General features: G+C 46.0%; 1 long non-coding RNA gene across 1 annotated transcript in view; it reads left to right on the plus strand.

Moving 5' to 3' along the window:
* The window catches only part of LOC119448679 (uncharacterized), a 33,787-nt gene extending 30,821 nt beyond the window's left edge, over nucleotides 1-2,966 (plus strand). Inside the window, exon 3 of the long non-coding RNA XR_007465253.1 lies at nucleotides 2,782-2,966. This is a non-coding gene — a long non-coding RNA (uncharacterized LOC119448679). The remainder of the gene's footprint in view (nucleotides 1-2,781) is intronic.
* The last annotated feature ends 4,054 nt before the right edge of the window (nucleotides 2,967-7,020 follow it).

Genomic DNA, 7,020 nt, shown 5'->3' on the forward strand with positions numbered 1-7,020 from the left:
CGCGACATACACCACGGCTGGGCTAAGAAAAATGTTCAGGCCTAAATGTCGGAACTTTACGTACAGAAGACGATTTTCAGCACGAAATATACACAGCATCTACAAGATTAAGCGTCGTGCCAATATGGGTTGCGACATCTGTAAGAGTTGCATTGCTAGGAATCATTGTGAATGTTTGCAGTGAAGTCTGCATTGTCGTGTTAGGTTCTACTTCCCGAACGCATATAAAGGTAATGAAAGCAAACTATGGACATCGATGCGACACTGCTCTTTTCAGCGCGGGCGTACCGAATGTCTTCGGACGTGTGTCGACAAAAAAAAAAAAGTTAGATCGCACTTATCAGACCCAAGTGCTTAGAGCTGTTCAATCTGACACCCCAGCTTGGCGCATTGAGTAAGCATTGTAAAGTTGCGTAAAGCAGTGCTCTTTTTGCATTTCTGCTTGTTCCAGTGAATATTCTGAAACGCTCCGCCGTTTCACAGAATGAGCTTTTGTGAATTACCTCCTCGGTGACTCAGCACGAGATCGCGGGAATGATTCCCGACCATGATTGCTACATTATTAGGCGGGGTGGGTGTGGAGGGGGGGGGGGGCGATATAGGCAGGTTTGTCCGCTTTTCTTTAAGTGAACGTTAAAAAGAACCAGATAATCAAAATTGGTATAGCTAGATTCCTCCACTGCAGCGTCCCGCAGGTGTTGCTTCGGCAAGTTAAACACCGTAATTTATTTCGGCCTTCACCGTTCACCCGCTTCCCCGCACTAATCTACGAAGCCGGTTTTCTTGGGACTAAGTTTCTAAAAAAATACACGAAGTTCTATTTGCCTTTCCATTTGCAGGTAGGGGAAAGAGGACTGAATTCACTCGGCTTTACATGGGCTTTTCTGCCATTTTAAAAGTGAAGCTTTCTCAGGCTCTACTCCTCCCTTCCGTTCGGGTGTATGATTGTGTTGTCGAGTTATGTAGACAGATCCGGAGGACATTGTAATCAAAGCTGGGTAGATACCGCAGACAGTGCAATTCCTTCGTAGGCCGGGAATAGTGCAGACCAGTACCCGATATAGTGCAGAGAGGAGGCCCGGTGCGACAGATAATTTGTGGAAGCACAAACTGGAGCACCAGCACAAGCACACTTTTGGCGTCACGTCGTCTCCGTCATTCCTTCATTGTCCATTCGTCGCCTTCATTCCGCTGTCGTCCTTCCGTTGTCTTCATGCCATTGACCACACGCTGTCGTCTTCACGCCGTCATCGTCAAACACTTTCTTGCTGTTTGCCTTCCAAACAAGTAGATATTGCTCGTGACGTACGCCATCACGGCCATTCTCGGCACATGTGCAGTCATTTTTAGAGGCAGTGAATTAGCGATTGCTTTTAAGGATCAAATGCATTTCTGCTATGTGGTGTTCCTATTCCCGCCAATGCTGGTGTTGGCGCGAGAGTTGGATGCAGCGGCAGAAAAGAAATACATGATAAATCATCCCTACTAATCGCAAAAAAAAACAATAAAGAAAGCAGGCGAGCACGTCAGTCACAACCTGACCAAAAGAACGGGTGTTTTTGCCGCAACCGGAGAATGGCCAAAGCGATAACAGCGAAAGCACCGCCTCTTGGCGCAGAGTGCATGAAGCCACCAAGCACAAAAGAGCGACACCAAAAAGAAAGATAGAAATTAGAGTCTTGTTCTTCACTTGATTGTCCCATGAAAATATTATTATTCTGCAAATTCGAAAGACACCGCTAAGCACAGGGAGGGTAGTACATTAGCTCCGATATTTGTGACCACAGAATCGAGCTTGAAATCTCTCATTGCCGTAACCACAACTGTACTCATTATACACCGCCTTTAGGGCACCACTGAAAGCCACCTAGGGCTAGATTTCGGAATTGCGGCAAGGAGAAGCAGCACCCCTGTACCACTGTCCCACGTTTGCACCAAAGACGGCTAACATATGGAGCTGCGACATTCCGTTCGTGCACGTGACAGAATATGATTTCTGTAGTGTAAGTGTAGAAAAAAGAAAGAGAGTATAGGTGATCGAGCGCGTATCCCATGTGATGTGAGATGACCTACGCCGTATACACGTGGCTTGGCTTCCACGGACAATCGTGACAGTCAGTGCTCGACAGTGTAGGCTGCAATACATTATTCCGGCTTTCTTATAATTGACCACAGCTGAATCCTTTGCGTTATTTAGTTGGCGTGATAAGCTTGCTGTATACTCTTGCCACGACGCTATCCATCCGGAATAGCGCACGTAAACAGCAGCCGTACACTTGCTTTCGACATACACTAGTAAACCAAATTACCAAGCCGACTGAACGGCGATACGATTGAAGCGGTTGATAACGTAAGTTTCCTAGTTTTTTCCGAGGACACATTGTCCAGGTGGCGTATTCTGTAAGACTTCACCTTAGCAATTATTTCCCCGCTTGCTATGGGCTCGGACGACACCACGCTGGAAATATTGCTTCGATGGAGAATACTCTGCGCGACGGATAGAGAAAGAGAGAAATTGTTTTGAGGTTGGGTGAGTTCCGAGAAAACGCCGCCAGTTGACTGCCTCGACGGATAAGATTTGAAAGTTAAATTGATAGTTTGTGGACGTGCCATTGAGCCGACGCCGACGACGAAGAAGTGCGGAGGGCCAGAGCTAGCGGAGCGAGCACGCGCGCCTGTGAGGGGAATAAAGACTTGGTTCCGGCTTCTTGACGTGGCAACAACTCCTTTCGCTGTGTACACAGTTGACTGAATTAACATATCACTCTGTCGTCTTTTCAGGTCATCTAATGAAACATAAATTATACCCTGATGGAAAATACATCAGGAAAATTCATGGAAAGAGAGTTCCCTGGCCAGCCGGTAATGATGTATATGATTGACAGGAAACGTAAATAAGAGGCGCATCGCTTACAGGCGTGTAAGAGCGATCGAATACACAAATAAATAAATCTTTTATTGTTGAACACTAGTGTTTGGTTCTTGACTTCCCGCATGCCATTGATAAACAGGGGGGTGGGGTGCACTAAGCTGCGCTGTTCGTACGCAATTTCTTAGCGAAAAACTTTATACGCTGAGATAAGGGTGCAATCGACGTGGCAGCGCACTTGCCTTACGGCGTCGTATGAGAGCGAGGAGGAAACAAAGATCGCATGAAACCACAAAAATTGAAATAAGTGCGGTCAACTGATAGCTTGATGGCGCATCATGCATCTGCAGTTGAAGCTAGATTCTTACGGCAAATGACTACACACCCCCATTCGACAGCTTCTTTTTCGTGGCGTCTGCTGCAGCGCCGACAACGCAACGACGCTCGCCCGTTCACCGCACCGCCATCAAAAGATTGACAGTAGGAATGTTAGGCATTCTTCTCACATTTGTGAGAGAGGCAGGACTGATGGACACATGGTGACATATTTGGCGCGGCAAGAGACGCTCAGGTGGAGCAATTGCCGGCCAGGTCTTCCAAGCTAACCCCGCCTCTAGCAACATCGCCACCACCACCCCCACCATATTACAAAGCGACTAAATGTCTTTATTCGATACGAATTACGCAAATTAAAAAAAAAGCTGCATAATATATGGTTCATATAGGCTCAAGGCAAAGGGCTCACTACCCATACGTTCAACGGTACGGTATGTCATCGCGCTGTAAAACACGTTGTGGGGCTAGTTGGTGCATAGCTTTCAAAAGATGAAGCGCCAACAGTGACAGCACATTAGGAAGGAACAAAGACAGGACAGGCGCCTGTCCTGTCTTTGTTCCTTCCTAATGTGCTGTCACTGTTGGCGCTTCATCTTTTGAAAACATCGCGCTGTACACGGTTTCAGGTGCGGTTCTAATGCCGGGTATAGGCTCAATATCAGCTCCCTCGGCAGCCGATTCTGTCTAAGGGTCTGGTCGACGATGTCGTCGAGTGCCTACCACCGACGAAACACATGCTCCCTTCGCATAGGATCCCTTTCGAGGGAACAGCTAGCTGTGAATGTAACCCTAAAAAAGAACTGCAGGAAGAAGACGTGGCTACCGACATTGCCAAATTATGACAGAAATCTTCAGTATGTAACATCCAAACGTGCAAGTTTCGCTCCCTATCAAACTTTGACTTCGTATCAGCGTCTATCGCTTTTTCTGGGTTTCTCTTCAGCTGCTAAAACAGGATCATGCCTAGCACCAAGTCAAGAGTTTCTTTGCAAGTTCAAGTGTCGGTATTCCGATAGAAGCGAAATGCTCACAGGTGCTTACCCATCAATTTTGGAGACCGGTAATAAATCATAGGTTGGTGACGTCAGGGCCTGGAGCCCCTAAATGCGCTGTCTGTCATAGCCCAAGTGGCACCTCATAGAATTCAAGGCTAATCAGTCAACATCACCACAATGATCAGCACCAACATTTCCATAAATTTACCAGCCTCATATGAAGACACATTCAAGTGTATGTCAGAATACTGCACAGCACCGCACACGAAGCACATAACGGTTAATCATCCTCGCTGGTTTCGAATCAAATCGGTTCAAGTCGCGATTTTGCGACTATGACGCACGTTCGGAGCAGTCACTGCACACAGAGTACGAAGCCAAGTTTGCGTGGGTGGCATCCAAGCGCCACCTGACACCGTTCTGTGAACATGCGAATGTTGTGTCGCCGTACGAAGTAAACTGCGGCTCGCGAGCAACAGTCCATTAAAATTCCGGGCGAATTTAGGATGTTGTAAAACGTCATCAGCCTATTTTTATATGTTCACTGCAGGATGAAGGCCTCTTCTCCCAGCGATCTCTAATTATTGCTGACCTGCGCTAGCTGATTAAAAGTTGTGCCCGGAAATTTCGAAATTTCATTACCCTGCCTAGTTTTCTGCCGTCATCGACAGCTCTTTCTTTCCCCTAGCACCCACTTTGCATTTGTAATGGACCACCGATTATCTCCCCTATGAATTACGCGGCCTGCCCAGCTCCAATTTTCCCTCTTAATTTGAATTACCACTCCCCCCCCCCCCTCTTTGTTCTCTGATCCAAACCGCTCTCTTCCTCTCTCTTAGCGGTAGACGTAAAATGTTTTGTTCTACCGCTTGCTCGAACGGTCCCTAACTTGTTCTAGAACTGTTCCAAGTTTCTGCCCCATATGTCAGTACTGGTAGTATTTCATGGTTGTACATTGTCCTTTTCAACGACAGTGGTTACCTCTCAGTGATTATTCGGTAATGCCGGCCCTATGCGCTCCGACCCGTTTTCATTTTTCTGTAAATTTTCTTCTGTTGATCACGATTTCCTGTCAGTAATTGACCTATAGGTAAACTTACTCCTGCACAAACTCTAGAGGCTGTCAGCCGATCATGAATTCTTGTTCGCTTGACAGGCTATTCAACATTATCGTTGTCTTCTGGATAATAATATTCAACCTGCTCTTACACTTTCTCAGTTAACGTCCTCAGTCAATTGTTGCAGTGTGTCCCCAGCGTTGTAGAACAGCGCAATGTTATCGGCAAGCTGAAAGTTGTTGAGACATTCACCATTGACCGTCGCTCCTAATCCTTCTCAGTCTAATAGCTTGAATATATTTTCTTCGAAGCATGCAGTGAATTGGAGAGATTGTCTCCCTGCCTGGCCGCTTTCTCGATAAATACTTTTGCCACTTTTCTTGCGGATAATTAGAACATGTGAAGCCGGAACTATCACTGAGACAGAGTAAAACCCTGAGGAGTTGCGGATACTTGCGCAGTGGCTGAACTTAAATATGGAAGTTACGCATAAATGAAATAATTTTTCAGTTGTCAGCCGCATGCTGCAAGCACCATGGCCTTGATGTGAAGTTCATTCAATCCTTCAGTAGAATCCATACGATATTCACTTACACCGCTAATTACGCACAATTGTCGTAGCTTCGTACACAAGCACTGAATTTAATGATCGAAGTGTGCGCCGCTGGTAGAGAACACAAGGTAGCGTAATTCGAGCGACGCAAAAGTTGACCTTGCTGATAAGACGCGTTTTAGTGATCGCGCTCAGCGTCGTGCACGCTTCAGATTGTTCACATTGCGATACCAGGCCACAATGGACGGCTTTTTATATGCCGTAATGTTGACCTGACTTCTGTGCAGCAGGCGTGGAGCACCGTGAGACTGTCGCCGCATGGAAGAAAATTCTTGCGCAGGTTTCACAAACGCCTATGAAGGGTTTTTTAACTGAGAGTAAGTGAAAGGAGGAAACTATAGAAAGAACATCGCACGAAGCGACTAAAAGACGTGAGTGACGTCATTTCGCCCAGGACTGATGTTAGTTTGGGGTTTAGAATAAGCACCTCCGGCCAATCATATGGCGACGATGGCTGTCATGTGCTGTCGCTTTTTTGCTTTTTTTGCCGTCGATTCTTACCATGGGTCTGTTACTGGCTCGGCGCATGCAAAACAAAAACGTAGTAGCGTCTTGATGAGCGTTATGCTGCGCTCGTTTTTGTCAAAAACGAAGTGCCTACAGGGATATGCGTGTTTTTTTCGAGCGTGAAAGAATCCCGCGAATACACGCAATATTGTCGCGCGACTGGCCGTTCGAGATACTTTGCGTGTATTCGCGGGCTTCTTTCACGCTCGGAAAAACAGTTTTATGTAGCACGTATTGAGCAACAGAAAGCTGTATCGGGAGTTTTTTTATGATGCTCTACAGTTTTCTCATTGACACTTTTCATCTGATTATAATATTTGAGAAGTGCAATAAATAGGTAACACTAATTATGTCATTAGGTGAAATGCAACAAGTAATCTGAGTATCTCCAAGCGACCGCAAACAACATTACCTTGGTTGTGTCCAGCTACGTGGCATTTGCATATTTTTAAATCTTGGTGCATGATAGTTTTTCAGTGCGATAGTTTTACGCACTGAAGAAACACGTCGCAAAATAATTGTTAAAGCAAAGACAAAATAAGACGTAAATAAAGACTCTCCAATAGTGCGTATATTGATTCTCTATCTCTGAGGCAAGCAACGTGAAAGATGTTCCAGCAATAATCATTTCACCCGACTTGC

Source organism: Dermacentor silvarum, chromosome 1 (assembly GCF_013339745.2).
Source record: "Dermacentor silvarum isolate Dsil-2018 chromosome 1, BIME_Dsil_1.4, whole genome shotgun sequence".
Classification (NCBI taxonomy): domain Eukaryota; kingdom Metazoa; phylum Arthropoda; class Arachnida; order Ixodida; family Ixodidae; genus Dermacentor; species Dermacentor silvarum.